Genomic DNA, 23,571 nt, shown 5'->3' on the forward strand with positions numbered 1-23,571 from the left:
GAGGGCCTCCGGTCCCGCGTCTCCCCGAGGCCTGAGGTTTGGGGACGCGGGCATGTCGCGCCTCCTCGGGCCCCAGTCCGCAGGTAGTAAAGGAAGCGGCATCGTGCTGGCATCTTCCAGTCGCTAAGCGCCCCAGCGCCTGTCCGCACCGGGCCTGGGAACCCAGGAGGTGGTCTCGTGTCTGGGGCTCAGGCGGGGCCCCTTCCCCAGTTCTGCGCTCTGGGCCTGGGGGTCTCCTCGCGGGCAGGACCGGCAGGTGTGCCCCGCCGCTCCGGCCGCGCTCCGAGCATGCTCAGGCCTCCGCCCCGCCTCCCCTCTGCGCGCTCCCTCCCCGCGTGTCCCTTTACCTCTGCGCGCTCCCGCGGCCTCTGTGCGCGCTCCCACACCCTGAACGCACCCCTTCCCTTGTGCTCACCCCGTACCTTGCGCTCCCTCCAGCCCCTGCGCGTGCCCGCCTCCCGCGCGCCCCTCCCCAGGCGCCCCTCCTCCCGACCTGGAGCCGCCAGCCGCGCGGAGCTGCAGCGCCAGGTTTTCTCAGCCGCCGCGCGAGCGAGGAGGCGGGAGCACGGCCCCACACGGAGCCCGGGTTCCACCCGGATTGGTGGCGAGTGGGCAGCGCTGCCTCCCCGCCGGCCCACAGACGGCGCCGGGTGCCCGGTGCCTGCGCCTGGGCTGTGGCGCCGCCGCGCAGGTGCTGAGGTGAGTGGGGCGCCCGTTGCCTGTGTCCGGCTCTGGGTTTGGGGACAGGGCAGGTCCTGGGGGCGGCGGTGCAGCGGGGCTCCAGGCTCCAGTGTCGCCGGACCCGAAGCTGGAGGAGGCCGGGCCCGCTGCCCCGCGGTCCCCCACTGCTCCTCGGCAGGAATAAGTTTGTTGGGCTGCGAGGCGCCACCCCGCTGGGGGCGCAGTGCCGTCCTGCCACGGGGACCGTGGGGTCGGCCCTGCACCCGGGCGAGCCTTCCTGCGGGTGCCCCTGTGGGCGCCTGGCCCCGCGAGTGTGGACAGCAAACTTGGGCTGCGGGGCCGGGACTTGGGACGAAGGTAGCGGGGCCCTGGGGACCGCGGTGTCGTAACCCCAGGCTTTGGGGACGCCCCGCGTGCCAGCCACCCGCCGGGTCCCTGCTCAGTGGCGCGTCCCTGCAACCCGCTCTGCCTAGGGAGCTAGTGTGTGGGGGGTGCTGTTCATTTCCGGCCACTTCGGGGAGCATTTGCAGTCTTTTGGAGGCGGGGTCCTCCTGGCTCCTTCCGCGAGACCCCCACTCCTCCATCGAGCTGGGCTCCCCTCTGACACCCAGCCACTGGTGCCCTGGGAGCGGGGTCTGCGGCCCAGCGTGTCCCCTCTGTGCTTCCTGTCTATATTTTCTGGCTGTGACAGGTGTGGACAGGAGGGTCGCAGAACGTGGGCGCCGGGTCTCCCTGAGCCACTTGGGGTGTCCTGTGCCTGAAAACATGGGCATCAACATAGCCCGCAAGGAGGAGACAGGCTGCTGGGGACGCTGCTGGCTGCGGGGTCTCCGCATCTGCAGCGCGCACAGGAGGCCCAGGGAGTGCAGGGGGAGCTGGGGTGATGACCCGGGAGTGGGGGTCTGCGTGCAGGGGGGCCCCAAGGGAGTGGGGGTTCATTTGCAGGGAGGGGCTGGGGAGGAGCAATGCTCCCCGAACTTTCTCTAGTTTTCCTGCTGGGATCTACCTGGCTGGGGACAATGCTTGCTGAGGACCCTGGGTTTGAATTTCATGAGAGCCCTGTGCTCTTTGCTGTGATGGGAACCCGATGTGTCCAGGCACAATTCCTTCTCTGGTGCTTCTGAGGCTGAAGGCGCAGGCCGCTTAGGGAAGGGAGGGGCCCAGGGCGTCCACCAGGCTGGTGTCCCCTGGCACCTCCTCTGGGCTGATGGGCAAGTTGGTTCTCTGTCTCTGCCCCGTGGGAGAAAAAAAACAAAAACAAAAAAAACTCGCGCCTGGGAGGCAGCCCTTGGAGATGATTTCTGTGGCGTTCCTGAGAAAATTCACCTTCCCCTTAACTTTATTCCTCATCTTTTCATTCAAGACCGGTGTGCATCTCCGCAGGGCCTGGGCGTGTGAGATTCCTGAGGCTCAGAACGGGTTCCAGGGCGGCTTTATTGCGGCCGCCTTGGAAAACCTATTGATTGCTGTCTGTTTGTTTAAACTGGCCTCACTGCCTGGCTTGGGGAGGAGGGGCGTCAACCTGTTGTTTTTCAGTCTGGACCCTGCCAGGTAGACGCCAAGCTGGGAAAACTGGCCTTTTTCAAGGAGGGGCCCAGACTACCTGCGCAATGACTTGTTTAAGGGGCAGGTCAGAGCCACGTGAAGGTTTAGTAGGCGCAGATTGGCTTGATTGCAGCCTGTATGAGCGCACTTTCCAGTTCCTTATGGGGGAGGGTGGTCAGTTCTGCACCTATTTCTGTGGTGGCTTCATTGGGGGAGTGGGTTCCTTAGCCCTGATAGAGAACAGGCCTTTCCAATGATGTTGGATTTGTCATCATCCATCTATTTTACTAGTTCTCCCTCCTCTTTATTCAGAAGTAGGTCTTCGAATATTCCCTCTACCCACTAAATATTTCAGCTAGAATTTTCCTTCTGAAAGGTGCACAGGATATCCGTTCCTTCAATTTAGGTCTTAAAAACTAAAGGTAGCCCAGCCCGTGTGCCGCAGTGGTTGAGCATCAACCTATGAACCAGGAGGTCATGTTCAATTCCCAATCAGGGTATATGCCCAGGTTGCAGACTTGATCCCCAGTAGGGGGCGTGCAGGAGGCAGCCAATTAATGATTCTCTTATCATTGATGTTTCTATCTCCCTCTCCCTTTCTCTCTGAAATCAATAAAAATATATTTTAAAAAACGAAAGGTAATCTGAATATCTGAATAATTAAGCTCCTCAGCAGAATCTACTCCCCCGCCCCACCCCACCCATTATAGTTCTGTCTTTTCAGCCAAGTTTGTCCGAGAAAAGTTTTAACCTGTTGGATTCTATGTTCCAAGACATAGGCATGGTAAACGTTAGTCTCAATCTCCCTTTTTATCTAAAGCATTTCATCTTTTGTGACAGCAGGCTTGTATGTGATTTACATAGAGTTAAGCTACTTCCCATGGTCAGCAGCGAGAAGCCTGTGCGCACAGATGCGAGAGGTTCGCAGTTTTTATTTCCCGGAGCCCAGCGGCGCAGTCTGGTGAAGGTGCCCTGACTTATTAGCTGGACTTGCTGGTCTCCGTATTATTTTGATTGTATATTACCAGAAGAACATTTGACCTCCATCACTAGGGTTGTTTATACCTTATACACATATCCTGGTGTGGAGATAGACTGCTTCTGAAACACACTGAAGGAAACTGGAGGGTAAGAAAAGGGGAGGTTATGAAACTGCAGTTCCAATGCTGACTTTCTGTATTCCAGCGATCGGCTTGGGCAGCCCCTGGGGTGTCCGCCCCGCCTTGGGGATCACTGAGGTTGTGGGACTGTTTACCTTCCCCTCGGCACCTCTGGCCCTGCCATTCAGCTGTGTCTGCACCTCTGGTGCTCTGTCCTCTCCTGTGCCTCTGCCATGCAGCACCCTGGCACTGTGTCTGCACCCCTGGCACTGTGTCCACTGCAGAACAGCCAGGGACCTGAGCCCTATAACCAATGGGCTCATGTGCGGATGGGGGAGGCTCAGACCGAATGTGGCCCTGCCACCTGCTACAGTCGTGATGGTGGATGAGATCACCTGATAACTCTGAGTCCCCCTTTCCTTAGCTGCACACTTTGGGCTGCATCTGTGTGAGGTACCGAGCTGGGCGGTGTTAGATTGGGCAGGTTAACAGCTGTACAGGCGAATCCAGAAAGTCAGATGAGAAGTAAACGTATTTCGTGTGAAGGCCCAGGTGGGTGATGGTGACAGCACTCCTCCAGGTGGGGTTGGAGACCCAGCCTTCACCCAGCTGTGCAGCTGTCCACACAGCACCGGCTGCTCATCCCCTGCTCGTCCCCATCAAGCATGGGAAGGAGGCAGACCTGAGGAAGGTCCGTGCCCAGACCCGAGTCGTCGGATCTGTAGTTTTCACCCCATTTCCAGGACTCACTGTGAGGGAGGCGGGGTGGGGGACAGCGTTCCCCGACGTGCAGTTATTATGTGTGAGGTCTTGTCCATGTTCACCGCATGTCACTCCCCTCCTTCCCCACCCATTTTCCTGATGGAAAAACCCAGACAGATATAAGGAAAAAATGCTAATACATGCACAGTGCTCACTGTGCTGGAAATACTTTCCCCAGCACTTTGCCCTCCCAGACAGGTGTGCCGGATAGCGGAGGGGAGCCGGCTGAGAGAAGGGAAGTCACTGGCTTGAGCCAGGTTCTCAGACAGCACCTGCGCAGGGGGCATTCCTCTCACCAGAGATGTGCCCAGTTATTTCTTAACAGCCTCACTCTGCTGCTTTTTAGTTCTTGCTTCACTACTTTTCTTGCTGTATCTGCTGGACTGCTCTTCCTTCTGTCTGTCTGAAAAACTTGGAGAATTTAAAAATGCCAAGGAAGGAAAATAAACTGCATCGAATCTAAAATGTGCTGCAGTGAATTCGATATGATGTGGGTTTATCTGGGTCAGGATCCAGGACCCTCCCCCACCCCCCGCCACCCACATGGGTTTTTTCATTTTGATGAGCAAATTGTCCAGTTTGTGCCTCTCTTTCTCCCTCTTGATTGATTGATTGATTGATTGATTTTAGGACAAGAGAAAGAGAAACATCGATTTGTTGTTCCACTTGTTGATGCACTCATTGTTTGATTCTTATATGTGCCCTGACCAGGGATTGAACCCACAACCGTGGCATATCAGGATGAGACTCCAACCAACTGAGCCTCCGGCCAGGGTGGAAATCTAGTTTTCTGATTTTTCCTGAACTCGCCCAGCATGCCAGTTGCCTGTGTCCCTCACAGCAATTCCATGCCCTTAGAATGAAGCAAAGGTCCCGTGCCCAAGTGTGTGGCATCTGCTGTCATTCCTGCCATGCCTCCCTCCCTGCAGAGCCGAGAGGGGATGTGACCAGCCCCCTCTAGGAGGCTGACCCTGGACCCCCTAGGGGGTCCCCTTCTCAGGCCCACAGCAGCCGCCACGCCCGGCTGGTTCCCCACTGGGGAACCTGTTGTGAGGTTTTCTCTGCACCTTTGCTCACACGGCCTGCAGGTCTGGTCTCCTCTGGCGTCTTTCCCGCCAGGCTCATAACGGTTCCCGCGAGGCTGTATGCCACGTTTCTGGGTTAAGCCTCTCTCGGTACCACTGGGGCGTGGGTATGGTGACCATCTCCGTATGAACCCCTGATGGGTGGTGTTCCACACCCGTGACAGCACCCGCCACGAAGGGGACCAGTCCTACTAGTGTTCCTGAGAGTGAGCGGGTCCCAGGATGCTGGGTGTTCAGTGATAAAACCCGGGAAGTCCTGACAGAGGGTCGCTCCCCCTTCTGTAAGTTATTCACCTGTCAGCACCGTGCGAGTCCCTGAGGAGGGCAAGGGCTTGACCTGGAAGTCAGACAGATTCTTCCCAGATCTAAGTTCAGCCCGTAATCGCCGCGTGAACTGTATGTGATGGCACCTTCCCGGCCTTTCCTGGGTTTCAGTATCATCCGCTGTGTGAAGGGACACCGAGCAGTTCGTAGGGTTGTTCAGATCGTTGGAAGATGCTATGCATTAGGTCACTTAGTTGGGCACATCAATGAAATCAGGTGGTGTGGGCACCGGTTCTGAGATGGTTGTGTGAGCGCTGCCTGCGGGTCCTCAGCACAGGCCTGCCCTTCTGAGCGCCTGCAAACACCCTTTACTGTAACTCCCGCCTGAAACAGGGTGGGCACCGAAAATCCACTTACTACCCCACAGCACCTGTGCAGGGAGCATGTCACCTGGAGCTGGTGATGGTGGACAAACAGGTCAGCAGCTGGGGTAGGAAATATTTTAAAAGATGCTTCTGGTGTTTAAAACTTGAGAAGGCAAGAGCTGGCTGTAAGATTGGTTCCTTTTTAGATAAGGTTTTAGGGGTTCTTTTTGCTTATTAAAAGCCAAAGTCAACAATTTTCATGGTTTTTGGAAGAGAAAATATTTTCCGTATGTGAGCCGGGTAATTTCAGCTCAGAACCCTCAGAATACCTGTTTTTCATTCCGAATGAAATCAAAATGGTGCGATTCTGGGAAGGGACTCAGCCTCCCGAGAAAATGAGGGTAGGATGCAGAAGTGCCGCTGATTCCGTAACGATCTTGAGGTTTCTGAAATGAGCACAGAGCGCTCCTTTGTTGTCACCGATACAATGTCCTCGCCACCTTTAGGCTGAACTCCTGTGTATAAAAATACTTGTACCCCGCAAGGCTGTCCACAGAAAAGCCCTGGCCTGGCCCTTCACGCCACCTGTGCCTCGTCAGCTTGTCCTGGAAATTTCCGGGGAGGACAGATGTGGCCAGGGGAGTGTGCTTACGCTGAGAAGGGTCCAGTTAGGAGGAGAAGAAAATCGAACAGAAAAATGGCATGACTCAACCCCCACATATGTTTTATGAGGCCTGATTCTAGGCCCACGGCCATCATCGGAGCCTCACAAACTCAGTCTCATCATCAGTATCAGGATAGCTCTTCAGCTCTCAGATGCAAAGATGACTGTTGGTTGTTGGTGCCTCATGTGATGAGCTATTAGCCAGCTATTGATTCCAGACTCCGCGGGATTAGCGGATGAAGCGGAGCCCGCCCACTGCTTCTACTGTGGTTCATCAGCGGAGGGACATCCTCAAAGAGGTCATGCTCTGTAAGTAATGCTGCTCATTCCTGGGAAAAGTTACAACACAAGCACCTTATCTCCAGTTCTTGGAACTGAGCACTTGAAAATAGAGGTTTGTCTTTCACAATAGTTGGTGTTTTTAAATGTAAAATGATACTCCTTCCCCCTTGAAACCAGTAGGGAATATGATTTCCTTCCACGTGATGCACGGTCATCCTGATGAGCTTAGAGTAGGGGCTTGGGCTGAAGCAGAGGCCATGTAGGATCTAGAGCAGTGATGGCGAACCTATGACACGCGAACTCATTTTTTTGGTTAATTTTTCTTTGTTAGATGGCATTTCAATATATAAAATAAATATCAAAAATACAAATCTTTGTTTTACTATGGTTGCAAATATCAAAAAATTTCTACATGTGACACGGCACCAGAGTTAAGTTAGGGTTTTTCAAAATGCTGACATGCCGAGCTCAAAAGGTTCGCCATCACTGATCTAGAACATACTCTCCACCCTCCCCATAGCCGTGTGTGAAGTCTGTGGGTGGAGTTGGTGGGACCTCCCTCACCAGGTGCTGTGGGCAGCATCCCCTCTGCAAGCCCAGGGCATCAGTCCTGAGCTGTAATGTTTGCAGTGCACACAGAACATGGTACATGCGGATGCTTGTGTATTTGTTCAAGCAGCCAACATTCCAAGGGGCAGTGGGACAGTGGCCCATCTCAAACAGTGATAGTCTGCGCTGTCCCTTGCTCCTGTGAACTGGCCACTTGGACTCGCTGCTTCTTCCTGTCTGTGGACCTGAAAGTCAAGTCCACAGCCACTCACACCGCCTTGAATCGTGTGAGCGTGTTCTGAGGGGTGTGCTGAAGGCTCCCTCGTGATGAGAGGAGGGTCTCATGGACCTTTCTCACCCACCTTCACGGCCATCTCCTCCCGTCTCCTGCGGGAGGGACCAAGAGGTCGAGTGGGCCATCCTGCAGTAGAAGTGGCCTCACTGCCTTGCTAGCGTTGTCACCTGTATTTGTGTTCACTGGCGGAGAATCACGGTCCCGAAGCTTTCTGTGTGGGGTGATGGGAGGGTGGGTCCTACCTGCCGAGCAGTGAATGTCCCGAAAGGCTGCCCCCTGAGCACCTGGTCTTCGCTGGCCACTCATGTGCCTTTCTCTTGTCTTCATCACATTCCGAGGTCTCATCCACCAGCTACTAGATTCTAACCTAAAATTCCTAGTATCACATGAGCTCACTCATAGTGGAATCTAATGAACAAAATAAACTGACAAACAGAATAGATCCAGAGACGTGGGAGCATGGAACGGACTGAAGGATCTCCGAAGGAAGGGGCGGGGAGGGAAGATCAACCAAATAACTGATGTGCATCGATGCACAAGCCCGGGACACAGGCAGCAGTGGGTGCAGGCCTGGGCAGAGGACGGCAGTGAGGAGGAAGCGGTCAGTGGGGGGAAAGGGGACATCTGTAATACTCTCAGCAATAAAGAGAAATTTAAAGACTTCCTAGTAGCTTCCCTTCTATTTTTTCTTTCTTAGCGTCACTGTGACCCCATACACTGAGGGGACATGTGTGCATGTGGAAACCCAGTTATTGTGAATTCATGCTTCCACAAATGCCGCTCAGTCCTTTCATTAGTAGCAATTCGCCAATACCTAGTCCAGCGGTTGCCAACCGGTGGTCTGCAGACCACTGGCGGTCCATGAGGTCTGAAAGGTTGGCGACCACTGTCCTAGTCTATTGTATGGGCTGTAACAGAGATGAGTACTTTGGGGAAAATAATCGTTACTGTTATTCAAAGCAGCAGTCTTTTGTTCTTAGGAGTTAACGAGCTTTTACAAACGTTAGTCATTTTCTTCTAATGTAGCTCCTCCCATCAATACATGAAGGTTCGCTGTTAAGAAAAGGACCAGGATGTGATGCGCACCTGTTAATCCCAGTTCCGAGTTTTAGGGTGGGAGCCAGTCCGCACAGGTGCAGACGCTGTTTGTGATGTGCGAGGTCAAAAGCCCCGAAGACGGGCGATTCCAATGCTGGGTCCACCGCCGCTGGCTCTTGGGTCAGAACAGGGCCTTTACCCCTCTCAGCGTGACCTCTCTCAGCGTCACTTTCCTCATTCTGCAGTGGGGGGGCGGGGTTTGGGGGTGGGGGTCCCTGCAGGGCTGTGTAAACACACAGCCTGCTGCCCAGGACGCAATTAGACCATTCCTAAAATAGCTGAACTTATCATTCCGGTCTTATTCTCCTGATGCCTCATTCAGCCTGATACTTGTGTGGTTGAAGAAATAAGTGAAATGTCATTCTTTTAAAATGCCCCATCCAGTGACTTCATCTGTGGGGAGACATGCCATCTCCCCGGGCGGTGTGGCAGCAATGCTGTCCTCATCTTAGGGTCACGATTAGAGAGCCCCTGGTGCGGTAGCGCTATTTGAGGTTTCACTTGGAGGCATGGTTTTGGCTGCAGTCAAGAATCTTCCTTATTAACAAGAAGGAAATAGTGAATTCTGCGCATTCTTCCTCCTTCAGCGGCAGCCTATCCTGCAAACCTGGGGGGGTGTGTGTGGGGGTGCCCACATACCACAGAGCAGAATCTAAGCGCGTTGCTTTTAGTCACAGGAGAATGAAATGTAAAGAAGGTGTACACATTTTTAAAACCTGGAATGCACCGCCAAGGGGTCCATTCGTGTTTACTCTGAAGAGCATTCTTCATGGTGCTGTGAGTCTTACAGCTTCTTGAGCGCCGCAGTGAGGACTGGCGTGTTGTTAATATGTGCGCCGCCAGGAAAGTTGACACATCTGAAGAGAGAGAGGTTCACGCTACTTTACTTCCATGCATTTGTATAACCTTTAAAGAATGAATGTTTCTCTGCCTCCTTCCTGTGTGTAGGTTTACTGTTTGTTTATGGAAGTCAAATAACAGTGTTTTGTTTATAGTTCATCGTTTACCCTCCTGACTTAGATGCCTTAATTACTTTTATATTTCTTTCTATATTTCTAACCATACAATAAGAACTTATTTACTGTTTTCCATTGTGATTTACAGTTTCCCCTGCTACCTACTAAGCTGACTCCCATGAGAATGTTAGTTCGTGACTGCCCCCCATCCATGTATTTAGACCCTATAGACCCTAACCTGTGATTCTCTCATAGAAATCAGCCTCGTTGTGGGCTTCTCACCATTACAGCTCAGCATTCTCTGCTATTAGATTATGGCCAAGATGCAGCGCGTACTACAGTTTCGAAGTGATTCTCTGGCCACCAGGCCACATATCTGTTCAAGTCCCAATGAATACTTTCAGAGGAAAGTTTGGTAGAAATCCCGCCCTGTCTACCTTCATAGGCTTGTAGATGTTAGAGCCACAGAAACATAGTTACATGGATGGATTTCACATCCCCCGATTTCCACCATGACCTGAGTAACTGAAGGTAGTGGAGGGGCTGTCCCCGTATATCGGAAAATAATATAACACGTTATCCATCCGTGGGAATTATTTGAATTGGCTATTGATCCTTGATGTTGGGTTCCCTACTTCTCATTGACTAGGAAAGTCCATTCCGGTTGGGCTGAGGTAGGCAGTCTGTCGTTCAAAACAGGACCTCAGTGACATAGGGGATTTGCCCAGGACCTTGGTGCTGTTTTCATCTCTAGATTGGCGTTTCCTGGGAGCTTGGGAGAAATGCAGGACATTGTCCTGTAACCCATCCCTCTATCCTTTTAATAGTGTGTCTGTTAAAAGTGTTTTTATATAGAATATGAATTGTTACCTAATATGTAACCCATGGATAAGCAGCATCTTTGTGTAAGAGTTCCAGAAACTAGCTTTTGGGGAGGAGGCTGAACTCAGCAACTGGATGTTCTTGTACCAGGATACTTGCTGACTCTTAACCATAAACATCAGACCTCTGCTTGACCAGTTTCAAGATAATCAGCAGAATGGACTGTGCTGGCTTACAAGAAGAGAACTTTCAACCTTCTCCCTCTGATTTCTTTGTTCTGCTTCCCCTCTCCCTCCTGATAAAAACCCCTGCCTGAACTGAGCTGTTGAGATGCAATTTGGGGTGGGAGTCCACCATCTTCTCAGGTTGCTGGCACCTGAATAAACCATCTTTCCTTCATCATTCCAAGTACTGGCTTTTGAAGCAGCAGGCAGTTGACCCTGAGTTCGGTATTCCCCCACCCCAGACCTACTGTATCAGGATGCTCATTTTCTCAGGGGATTCATATTCACTTTAAAGATTGATAGGAGTTGGTTTAAATCAGTGGTTCTCAACCTTCTGGCCCTTTAAATACAGTTCCTCATGTTGTGACCCCCAACCATAAAATTATTTTCGTTGCTACTTCATAACTTTAATTTTGGTACTGCTATGAATCGTAATGTAAATATCTGATATGCAGGATGGTCTCAGGCGACCCCTGTGAAAGGGTTGTTCGACCGCCAAAGGGGTTGCGACCCACAGGTTGAGAACCGCTGGTTTAAATCATATTCTTAACTAACTGAACTAATTGGTTCCCTGTGACTAGGCCACATCTAATCAACATTCTTATTTTTGTATCAGGGATGTCATATGACAGATTTAAAGACAGGTACAGTACAGTTTGGCCAAAGGGTGATCAGAATCTAGTGGCATAGATAAAATATACTTAATTTTTAGAAATTCCGGTAGAATATGGTCACATGAATGGGCACACAATGCTTCAGAATCATTGTAGGGAAGTATTTGCATTTTTGGGAACACGGTCCCCTTGTAGCCCGCGTTGGTGGGGTATTTCAAGCCATTCTTGCTTGTGCTGATCTCGGGAACCTCCAGTACGATTCTGTCATCTTACCATCAAGGTAACTGATCAGCCTTTAGTGAGTTCCTCTGTGACCACCTTTAAGGATAGATTCCAGAAAAGTCATGTTCAATGTGCTCTCAAGGAGCAGTTTGCTACGTGTGGAAAGAAAACCCATGATTACAGTGTGATGGGGGATGTTATGGTGGTAGGTGCCTAGGGATTATGGGAAGACTTAATAATGGAAGTAAAGTGGAAAGATGGGCAGGGTTTGCAGGTTGGGCTTGGAAAGAACGCTTGAGAAAGAGAATGTGGTGCACACAGTGGCCTGGGGTCATGAGGCGGGGCAGCTTTAGTGAATGGCACTAGTCCCATTGGCTAAGGTTCCACCATCCCAATCTCATCTCCCACCAGGGGCCCAGCCTCCATTACCCTCACCTTGGGGATTAGGTTTCAGCATGTGAATTTTGGGGGGACAGAGACAATCAGGCTGTAGCAACTAAAAAACCACCCCCACCCCAGTGCCCACCCAAACACCTGCTGCCCGTGGCCCTCAGCCCTGGCTGCTCATTGCACGCACCGAGTCCCAGGTGAGGATGGTTTTGGACAACAGAGTCTTTTAAAGCTTCCGTGGTGATTGCATGAGTGCAGCAGGTTTAAGAGCATAAGATCAGGGGTCCTCAAACTACGGCCTGCGGGCCACACGCAAGTACAAATATTGTATTTGTTCCCATTTTGTTTTTTTACTTCAAAATAAGATATGTGCAGTGTGCATAGGAATTTCTTCATAGTTTTCTTTTAAACTATAGTCCGGCCCTCCAACGGTCTGAGGGACAGTGAACTGGCCCCCTGTTTAAAAAGTTTGAGGACCCCTGGCATAGATCAACGGTTCTCAACCTGTGGGTCACGACCCCTTTGGGGGTTGAACAACCCTTTCACAGGGGTCGCCTGAGACCATCCTGCATATCAGATATTTACATTACGATTCATAACAGTAGCAAAATTACAGTTATGAAGTAGCAACGAAAATAATTTTATGGTTGGGTCACAACATGAGGAACTGTATTTAAAGGGCCAGAAGGTTGAGAACCACTGGCATAGATGGAGTGGGATGGTCTTTGGATACATTTTGGGAAATTTAATCCCAATGTGTTCCTTGTTGCCCCGTGTTTTATGGCTTCAGACCTGTCAATCTACATATGTCTTATATCCTATTTTTTATTTTATTTTAGAATAAGTTTTCAAATATCTTTTTTTTCTGATTAGAAACTTCTTTTTAGGAAGAAATACCTCCAGTCACTGGGGACATTCTATGAGAAAAAAGTATATATGGGTTTTCTAACTAAATTTTAATTATAATCAGTAATGCTAGTCGAACACTTAACAGTGAACCAGGCACCTGGCTAAATGCTTTCATTGTATTATCTCATTTAAACCTGTAACTGTCCTACGAGCTAGGCATTGTGAAGACCCCTAGGTCCTCCGTTAGAGAGCTGAGAATCAACGAGATTGTATCACACGGCGAGTAAGTGGCAGGACCTATGTCAGGCCCCTGTATGCCCACCTGAGCTTTTAACCAGCTCAGGTCCTTGCTAAGGTAGCGATTTTTATGTGCAATGATCAGCATGTGGTTCAAAACCTAAGCTTGAACGCACAGCTCTCAGAACTACATTTTCCTGTAAGGTCTGCAAATCTTCATGAGTTATAGGGGCTCGGGAAGGCATGCCAAATGTTAAGAACTATTTCAAAATAGAAAAATTTGCACACCAACATCGGTGTCTGAATGGAAACAGAATTTTTAGAGTTATAGTCGATTGGTAATTTGTGTATGTAAATTGCATGTTATAGTCATTATTCTGAATGTATTTGAATACTCGGAATTCACTGTGTAAATATATTTTTCATGCAGATTGGTTTCCAAGTATTGCTAAGCATGTAAAAAATATTGAGATTGATAGATATTTGTTCCTCTGGCCACAAATTTAAACAAAGGGAAAAGAATGACTTTGACTGTGGGCCGGAAAACTGGGGAAAGGGGATTTATTTCTGGGTCCAAATGCATGCGTGTCCATCACTTGGAACCTGATGTTTCCTTTAACAAGTGCAGCTTCTGCAGCATCTTGTCGTGACATTCAGAAAGAGTTTCATCTGCATGCCCTTCATCCTGACAGAGAAGATACATTGAGTAACATGTGACAACAAAGGATCCTTTTAATTGAGTACAACGGCTAATCTTCCCTGTCACCTTGGGTAGGCCGAAGTTCAAAAATGTGGCCAAGCACTGGATGCTGCTATGTCTGCTGTGAAGGTATTTTTTTAGGTGAAATTAACACTTAAGTCAGGAGACCTAGAATAAAGATCTGCAATGTGGGTGGGCCACGTGCAATTAGTTGAAGGCCCTAAAAAAAAAAAAAAAAAAAAAAAGGACTACCCAGAGAAAGAGGGAATTCTCGAAGATAAGGCCCCCATACCCACACACCCGCTATCAGTCTGCTTCTCCAGAGAACCCAGTACCCACTGCATGGGGTTCCTTACTCTCCCTGTTTCAAGAGGGTCCTCCCGTTGTTTCTCAAGGTACTTTACTTGGACATCCTTGTCCACAGAGCTGCCATCGGACCTAGCAGAGTGATGAGTGGTGGTTGATACCAATTTCTACTTGATTTGTAACTGAAGAAGCATCTCAACTTGGGTGGCATTTCCTTATGCATCAGGCCGTTTTATAAATGCCGGACACAGTGAATGGGACTCAGGATGTCCCACGGGGAGTTTGTGGCTCGCTGCACATTGTGGTCTTTCAGCTTCCAGGTGTGGCTTTGGTGTTCTGGTCAGAGAGGGATCGTTTAGAAACATTCCCATGGAGTGCCCATCTGGAATTCTCTCTCTGCATCCATTCCCTTCAGATAAGGAGTGCCACTCAGTGCTGGGCCACGGGAGGAGCTGCGGTGGGGAAGGAGAAGTCAGACTGGCCCTGGCCTTGCTGGGGGTTAGTGACTGGTGAGGAGACTGGAAAAAGTAAACAATCAGTACTTAAAATACAAAAGAACATGTACGCATATATGCAAAATCCCATGGACACAGACAATAGTGTGGTGAAGTGTTGGGGTCCTGCCCCAGCGGGTCCAGGGGTCCCCAAAGGTGTAGACGGAGTCGGCGAAGAAGGAATGTCACGGAGACAGCGTTCAGTTGATCAGCAGCCTAGCCAGGATCTCCAGCCCGGATTTCCAGAGAGGTTCTGCTTCGGATCTCCAGCGAGGTTCTGTAGCCATGTTCCCTCGCTAGGTTCTCCAGCCAGGTTCTGTCCAGGCTCTCCAGTCAGGTTCAGTGTCCAGGTTCCAGTCAGGTTCTCCTGCCAATCTCTGTAGTCAGGTTCAGTCCAGGATCCCTTGCCATGTTCTCCCGCTAGGCTCTGTCTCTAGGCTCCGAGGCCAGTCCCGGTCCAGGATCCTCTGGCATGCTCTGGCCAGCGAAGTTCTTCTGTCTCTAGGCTCCGTGTAGGTTCTGTCTTCTGAATTCTGTCTCCTGAGTTCTGTGTTCTGAGTTCTGAGTGTTTCTGTCTTGTTACAACTGTTTTTATACCAGTTGATTCAATCCTATCAATCTCTATTACAAAGGTTAGGGCGTTTCTTATCTCCATTCCAGGGAGAAAAGATTATGTAGTTTAAGGATGATTGTTCGTAGTTAAAGGGATTAATTACCCGCCTGGCACTTAGTTGAGGGGTTTTATTCCCTCCCTAACTTCAGGGGAAAATCCCTACCTGGGGATTCAACCTTTCTCGGAGAGGTGACCTTGGTTAAAACACAGAGCCAAGAAGGTGAGCAAACATATCAAGAGCCGTATGCCATACATGCCAGGTCCCTTGAAACAACAAGGATGGACCGGCTCCCGGCAGTGAAGGCCTGGGAGTGGGGTGCAGGGTAGAAGAGGTCAATGGGTGAGGAGGGAATGGACATCTGTAATACTTTCAATGATAAAGATAAATTTAAATAAAGATAAATTTAAAATAAATAAATTCAAGTATAACCTGAAGTAGGTGCTCTGAAGGAGAGAAGGAAGGTGCCGAGATGGAAATTGTTAGAAAGGACCCTCCTGTAGATCCCCAAGGAGCACAGCTTCTGGCTGAACGTGATTTGAGACGCGGACGGTGAGAACCAGGGAACCCAGAGGCACAGCCAGCAAAGAACTCAGCACGCCAGGGAGAAGGAGAGGCCAGGGAGAGCTTGACTCCCACCCCCGGGGGCCCTGTGTAAGCCACTGCGTTGTCATTGGTCAGGAAAGCCTCAGACTGAGCCGGAGAGGAGGCCTTGGGAGTGGAGGCTGTGAATAGAGCTGGGGTAGGGAAGCCACCACTGGGGGTGAGGTTCAAGTTGGTAGATTCAAGTTTGAGAGTGTAAACGGGAGCCCTTCACTTCACACTTTCCCAGTTAAACCTGGTGCGGTGAAGGCCTGGGTTTAATAGGTTTACCTTTATTGTTTCAGGCACTGGTGAGACTCGGAGACACTAAGAAGTACGTTACTTTTAGTATGAGCATGACTGGCGTGAACGTGGATCCTAAGGCTAGCTCATAGACACCTGTCCAGAGCTTGCATCTCAGACTCCTCTGGTGGGTTGGCGGGCTCTCTTTTGTTACAGTAATAAATATATATAATTTACATATATTTATATATTTAAAAGATCTTTATTGTTGAAATTATTACATATGTCACCCTTTATCCCCCATTGACCTCCTCTACCCCCCCCCTCCCCCAGCCCCTTGCCCCAGGCCTTCACCACCCTATCATGTGTGTCCATGGGTTATGTATCTATGCATTCAAGTTCTCTGGTTGATCTCTTCCCACCCACCCTCCCTCCTGCCTTCCCTCTGAGATTTGACAGTCTGTTCCATGCTTCTGTGTCTCTGGATCTATTTTTCTTCCACCCCCCCCCCAAGTCCTTATTGAAGGTTAACAAGTCAGTACAGCACTGGGTATGGTGGACATGTTGCCCACCAGGTCTGCGTAGACGTGTGGATCGGTCAGTGTAGCACTCATGCCCCTCGCTGAAGGATACCGAGCAGCGTATGGTGACCATGTCGCCCAGGCCTGGCTCTGCGTCCTCCAGATGGTAGACGTGCGGAGTCGGGCACTGCAGAACCCGTGCCCTTCACGACGCATTTAAGCAGAGGTCCAGCTGGTAACTTGCAGAACTTCCCTTTCCTAGCGGGACACATTCCAGTGCACACCCCCGCCGCATTGTTGAAATGAAGAGTTAAGGTAATTATCCACATCCTTTAAGAGAGGAGCGAGCTGGGCGCGAAGAAGTCGGACCAAGACCTTGATTGATTCGGACTGGCTGCTAATGTTGTTTAATTTCCCTGGGTAGTGCCTGAACTTTCCATTCCAGTTTGTCTTTACAACCCCTTGTGTTTTTAATTAATTTCCTGAAAAGGTTGTATGTCTGTGAGTGTGCATTTTAATCGTGTAAAGGGTGTCTGGTCCAAACTCAGCAACCTCTCCATCACCTTCCCCAGCTCTGTCTCCTGGAGGCCATGTTGTTATTTCTCTTTCCAGAGATGCTTCCTGTATATGAGCACATACATGTTGAGATGCTTCTTCAGTTAAAAAGCAATCTGAACATTTGCTATGAAAACGACAGCACGGGAGACCCTGCCTTCACCTGCAGTGGGGTCCAGAGAGCTTTCCTGCCGTGACCATGCCCAGGCCTCGGCCAAGGCCATGTGGCAAGAACCCTGCTCTCGTCATTTAATGTTGCCTACAGGCCTTTGCCACTAGAAACATTGTTTTGTCAACATGTGTGAGTCTCTCTGTAGAATAAATTCCAAAAAGAGGAACTGGAATTTCATAGTAAACAGAGAGCACTTTGCATTTGTAACTTCTTTTTTTTAACATATATTTTTTTATTTCAGATAGGAAATGAGAGGGAGAGACTGAAGTATCAATGATGAGAGAGAATCATTGATTGGCTGCCTCCTGCAGGCCCCACACCAGGATCAAGCCCACAACCTGGGCATGTGCCCGGACCAGGAATCAAACCCGGACCTCCTGGTTCATAGGTCAGTGCTCAACCACTGAGCTGCACCAGCCGGGCTGCGTACCCAACTTTTATAGATATTTCCAGATTGCCCTTCATAGAAATGGTCACAGTGTACAAACAGGGTCTTCATAACCTTTGAATCTGTTCAGTGGCCCTTAGTGGTCAGCAGAAATTCGTTCCGTAGTCCATCAGTGTGGGTGATTTTCAGAAAGTCTTACAAGTGACCACGCACTGGGCAGAGCAGCTTGCACGGGACATTCTTGCATCGTGGCAGCTGTGATCCCATCTTATCCAGCTGTAAGCTCATCTGGCTCCCAGGCCCTAGGATGCGGGTTACCTTAGGAGGCAGTAGGTGCCGTAGGAAAGACCGTGCGTGTCCAGACAGTCCAAACTGCTTTGAATTCGTGCAGTAGGTGGAGGAAGCCAAGAACATGTGTTCTTAGTGTGGGGCGGCCTCAGGATTGGCACCCAGTGTGACCTAGCTGACCTTGGGGAGCCGTGCTCAGGTATGGGAAGTTCACACCAACAGTGTTGAGGCCTCACTGCCTGCCTGGACCTAAACTGACACCTCACAAGATTTATTGAAAGGCTGTAGTTTTCTAGCACTACACGGACTGTAATTAGTCTCTGACGTAGGATGATTTATCGCCGGACATTTCCTTAGAAATGAGTTTGTGTTTCAGGGCTGTTAACATTGCAGATGTGCAGCTCTCACCCTGCACCACTGACACCCCAGCTGCGCTCGGGATCACCAGGCGGCGACGCCACAGCAGGGCACCCCACTCCAGGTGGAGCTGAAATGTGTATGGGTGAGAGCGTGAAGAGCCTGCATGGGCCGTTTTCTTCTTCTGGAGTAGCCCCCGGAGTTTTTAAGTATATAAACAAATTAAAAGAATTTAAGATGTGGGCTAGTCAAAGCCAAGCATCCAGGAAAACTCCTTTAACCGTTCCACAAAGACAGACAAGCCAGAGATGAAATCCCGGACTAGCAAAGCTGAGGACTGAGCGAGAGGAGCTCCAGGGAGGCTCCCACGCAGGCTGGAGGTGAGGGGACCACGTGCGGTAGGTCGGCAGCGTATCCTGGGCCAGGCGGAGTGGGGACAGTTTCACACCCACTGACGGTTTGGGGGTGCTGGGGCAGAGGAGCAGCCGCCTGCATCAGTCTCATTCCCTCTCCTGTTAACCAGGCCTGGAAGCTCAACTTGTGTGCTGCTCAGTCTGGGACTTGTAGGTGAAGACGACTTTGTTGGTCCACGGAGGGTTCTCCTCTCTCGGAAGCCAGACATTTCCCAAAGCCTCGGTCTGGGCAGGTTTCTATTGAGACTTCTCGGCCCCTCCGGTTTTATGTTTTAATCTTTAAAATCCCACCATGCTTAGGATTTCCCCCTGATGGGTAGATTAGAGCAGTGGTTGGCAAACTGCGGATTGCGAGCCACATGTGGCTCTTTGGCCCCTTAAGTGTGGCTCTTCCACAAAATACTGACTTCTGCGCATGGGCCACAAAGTTTCAATCGCACTGTACACGCGCACCGGCATGTGGTATTTTGTGGAAGAGCCACAGTCAAGGGGCCACAGAGCCGCATGTGGCTTGCTAGCCGCAGTTTGCTGACCTCTGGGTTAGAGTGTGACCGTTATCAGAAGCCTTCTGCAGTGTCTCTTATTCAATCTTATTCCAGGCCTCCCTTGACTGTGGAATGTCTGAGTATAAAACAACTCACTCAGAGTGTCTGCAGTAGATGTATGTGTCAGACCACACTAATCTCTACCTGGTTAGCATGCTGGCTCTTATAGGAAGGGTGGGAAATGAAAAGGCACATGGTCTCCATAGTGCATAGCGATGTTTCCTCATCTGTATCCCCATGACACTGGGAAGGGACCGTTTTTCCTGTCTGTGACCTCAGTTCCTGGCACATTTCAGTGGCCCCACGGTTCCCCGTGTCAAGGAGCCCAGTAAACCTGTGAGTGAAGGCTTTTGGTTCCTTTATCTGACACCTTATACTTTCTGGCCAACAACGAGTAGAGATCTGGATTTCTACTAGATGTATGTCTTATGATTGAGATATGTTTATTCAGTATTTTTTGTCCAATCATTAGCTATGAAAATTCACTGGCAGTCCTGTAGTCTTATCCTTGACGGTGTTAGTGCCTTAGCACATGATTGTTTTGAATGAAATGATAATTCAGGTTAATTTGATGTATAAAACTGAGTGCACTGTGGCAGGGGCACAGGGAGAATATTGCTTTAAACCTGGGAGAAAACTCATCAGGAGTCTTTCTGACTTTTTCCTGCGCCGTGGCCTCCTTTCATTGCAGGAAATGGAGACTTAGGTTCCGGTGCATAATGAGGGTTGCTCAGAAGGTGGCGGACGAACAGCCATAAGGAACAGAGAAGTATCTTCCAATGGGAGGCTCGGCAGCGATTCTGGGGAAGCGGCACAAACCAGGTGCAGCCGGGCCCCAGATGAGCAGTTCAGGCCGGAAGTGGCAGGGCCAGGAGTGACGTCAGAACTTCTGTGACATTTACGTGGTTAGAACCATCCCTAGCTCACTGCTGCCCAGTTAATACGAATCATCTGCTCGCTCTGGCTCTCTCATTTCTGTGGTCCATTTTTGCTTCCCCTCCCCCCTTTTGCAATGAATTGTTTGCTCTTTTTCATGGGTGGGCTGGATTGGTTAAGTCACTATCTCCTCGGTTTAGGGGAGCAGTGTCCTTCCCAGAGGCCACCAGATAGACCGCCGGCTGCCCTGTGGTCGCCTGCCCTGTGCCATGTGGCCCCGCATGTGTGGCTAAAGTTACTGGTAGTCCAGGGACTTTCAGAAGTGACTCTGCTCTGAGAGTCATTCTCAGAGCCTCTGGATGCCTTTTGACTTTTTAAAATTTAAGCCAGAACTCCATATTTGCCCTAGCCAGTTTGGCTCAGTGGATAAAGCATCGGTCTGTGGACCAAAGGGTCCTGGGTTCGATTCCGGCAAAGGGCACGTACCTTGGTTGCAGGCTTCTCCCTGGGCCTGGTCCAGACTTGTGCAGAAGGCAACCAATCGATGTGTTTCTCTCATATCGATATTTCTTTCTGTCTTTCCCTCTCTCTTCCACTCTCTCTAAAACTCAGTGGAAAAATATCCTCGGGTGAGGATTAAAAAAATAAATAAAAACATATTTAAAAAAATGTATTTGATCAAATTAAGTGGTGGGAGGGGGAAGGGAGCAATGTGGTGCTTAAGCAGTGGGGCTTTCAGGCCGATTTAACTGGGATGCTCCCTCATCCTTCCAGAACAGGCACCCTGATTGCAGCTCATCCGTTCCCTCTATTCTCTTTGTGATTGATTGCTGGGAATCAAGAACAGCCCTAAAATATCCAAGAAATTGCCTGAGATAATTTGTGCCTCTTCACTCTTCATACTTCTGCCAGGAGTTCCCCATAAACCCACCAATTACGGGAGGATCAGAATCCAAGTTGGAAATCTATGCCAAGTTCACTCAGCTGCTCAGTGCCAGGAATTCTTGACCTGGAAGATGCCGGAGGCTGGGGCTAAAGGCAGCCACATTCATCATCGTGTGTAGGAGGCCACAGGGCAGGCTGGGTCAGCACTCAGTGGAGAGATTGCAGGCTCCACCGGTGCAGCCCAAAGCGAGCTCGGCTGCGGCCCGGAGCAGGAGTGGAAAATACCTCCACCCTGAGCTGGGTGCTGCCCTGAGTGCCGCTCTTTCCGTAGAGCAGGGGAAAGCCGCCATCTCTGCTGTCCTAAGTGTTGATCCGCACACCCCATTTCTCGTTCAAATTGAAGGCTTTGCAGACCGTGTGTACCGGAAACCCTTAAAGGACAGGGACTCATTACTACTGGGAAGACGTAGATAGAGCCTGCTGGTAACCACTGTGCGGTCGGCCTTTAGCTGCTGGCAGGTGATCTGTGGCTCACTTTTAGTTCTCTGCCAGGTCCCTGTCCTGTCTGCGCCGTCCCTTGTACCTGCTGATCACAACCTGAGCCACGCAGTCACTGCTGACCACCTGTGAATTCTACTGTATTACAGTGGCTGAGAGAAAGCACCTCTTTCCAACGTGGAGGTAGAGGTACTAGCTGATAGGTATGTGGCAACATCAGCATTTTAAATGAACGATCATGGTGAAGAGAGAGGCTTAGGGTCGGTCGGTCAGCTGACTTGCCAGGGTCTCAGAGGCGGGGCGGGGCGGGGCTGAGCCACGTGGGCACCTGAGAGAATTCTGTTCTCCCGCGATGACTCTGTGACCTCGCCACTCACTGAGCTCCCGCGAGCATGCGCAGTCAGGTCAGTGTGGCTGGTGCTCCCTGAGCGTGGGAATCACGTCAGTGTGGGTGGAGCTCCCGTGGGCATGCGCAGTAAGGTCAGTGTGGCTGAAGTTCTCCGAGCGTGCGCCTTCAAGTCAGTGTGGCAGGACTCCGGCAAGCATGCGTCATTTCGTCAGGTCAGTGTGGACGGCGATGACCTCCTAAACCAGGGAGAACTCGTGGTGGAAAATCAGTGCGAGGGGCCGGAGGGGGTGCCGTCACATATGAAAGGCTTTCCAACACCGTGATCTGATTGGAGTGGCACAGAAGTTAGAGCCAAGAAAGGAAACCACAGGGAGGCAGCTGAGCCGAACGGTCCAAAATGCACAGGATGCCCCGCCGCGGAGCGTCCCCATGACCAGAGCCCTTCATAGGTGGCTGGGTTTTGACTTCATAGCAATCCTAGGTCAATAGATGGATTACGATGTATGACAGAGAATCACTGTCCAATATGTCCTGTGGAGCTTCGATATCCTATAACTCTCTGTGGACAGATATTTGGGAAATGCCTTCTTTGCCAATTCATCACATATACCAGGGCATAGAAGTCCTTAAAATTATTCAGGAAGACAAAACAAAATTCTACAAACTTTATGTAACCCTGAATTTCTCCAGATTAAAGATTTAATTTTTTTTAAATATCACAAAAACTGCCTTTTCTTGTAACATCGTTTACAAATGTTGGTCTGAAGGGGACCGTGGCTCCCTTAGTGGACCCGAGAAACCAGTGGGATTGCTGGTGCCGGGTGGGCACGGAACGCTGTTTCGCATTCTCTCCCAGCCTCAGAAGTAATCACCTGCCCGTGGCATCCAGTCTCCTTGACTCCCGTGTACAGATGCGGAGCGTGTGTCTGGACTTGGATTTTAATTTCTTAGAACAGGCCTGGTTTTCCCTGGATAGGTGCCTGCTGAGGTAACCATAGATGCTCTGAAAACTTTGTGGAAACAGAAAAGCTGCTGTGCCAGTGTCTCTGGGAGAAGCCACTGCAGGTTGGCAGTCTGACCCGGGTGCTGAGGACGCCGGAGCTGGTCACATGGAGAAGGGGCGATCCTGCTCAGCCGCTGCCCAAGCGTCCCACCAGTGTTCATGCCCAGTGTGGAGACGACCTCCAACGCCTGCTTAGCTGCCAGGTAACTCCAGCCTGAAATGCCTCCTGACTACAATTGCATGGCGACCGGAAGGGACAGCCGCCCGGCTGAGCCAGGACCCACAGAACATGCGGAATGGCGATCCACGGAAACGTGATGTTTCTGGGTGGTTTTCTGTCAGCAGTCCATACTCCGAAACAGGTTTGTTTTGAATGAGAAGGGAGATAATGTGTGAAATTCCTTAGATGGAGGTGAACAGCTGTCTGGTTATCACTGTTTCCACAGTCCCACCCCCAGGGACTTTCCCTCCAGTAGCCTCAGTGGTTTCATCATGATCTGCCATTGTGAGGTCATAGTGATTCATCCCCGTGCCCTCTGGGCACCAGCAGAGTGTGCCGGCTGGCCCAGGTGGTGGGCCTCTGCCCTCTCCAGCAGCATTTTAAAGAAGTCCACCTTTTTTTACTCGTACTTATTTTTTCAGATTGGATGGAATTTTCCAACGTAACAGATCTTTATTGTTATGACAACAATTAGAACTTCTGGTAGCTTCTGACTCCGGACAGCAGGGCCAATTTCTGTTTTTAATTCTAGCTTTGTTTATATTCAGTCCTTTTCTCTCT

At 50.5% G+C, this 23,571-nt stretch overlaps 1 protein-coding gene across 2 annotated transcripts in view; it reads left to right on the forward strand.

Annotated features, from left to right (window-relative positions):
- The first annotated feature begins 407 nt into the window (after positions 1 to 407).
- The window catches only part of CNTN4 (contactin 4), a 405,422-nt gene continuing 382,258 nt past the window's right edge, over positions 408 to 23,571 (forward strand). For both annotated transcript variants that reach the window (XM_059664558.1, XM_059664559.1), the window contains exon 1: positions 408 to 699. The gene's annotated coding sequence lies outside the window, so the exon portion shown is untranslated. The remainder of the gene's footprint in view (positions 700 to 23,571) is intronic.

This window comes from Myotis daubentonii, chromosome 14, assembly GCF_963259705.1.
Source record: "Myotis daubentonii chromosome 14, mMyoDau2.1, whole genome shotgun sequence".
In the NCBI taxonomy this organism is placed as follows: Eukaryota; Metazoa; Chordata; class Mammalia; order Chiroptera; family Vespertilionidae; genus Myotis; species Myotis daubentonii.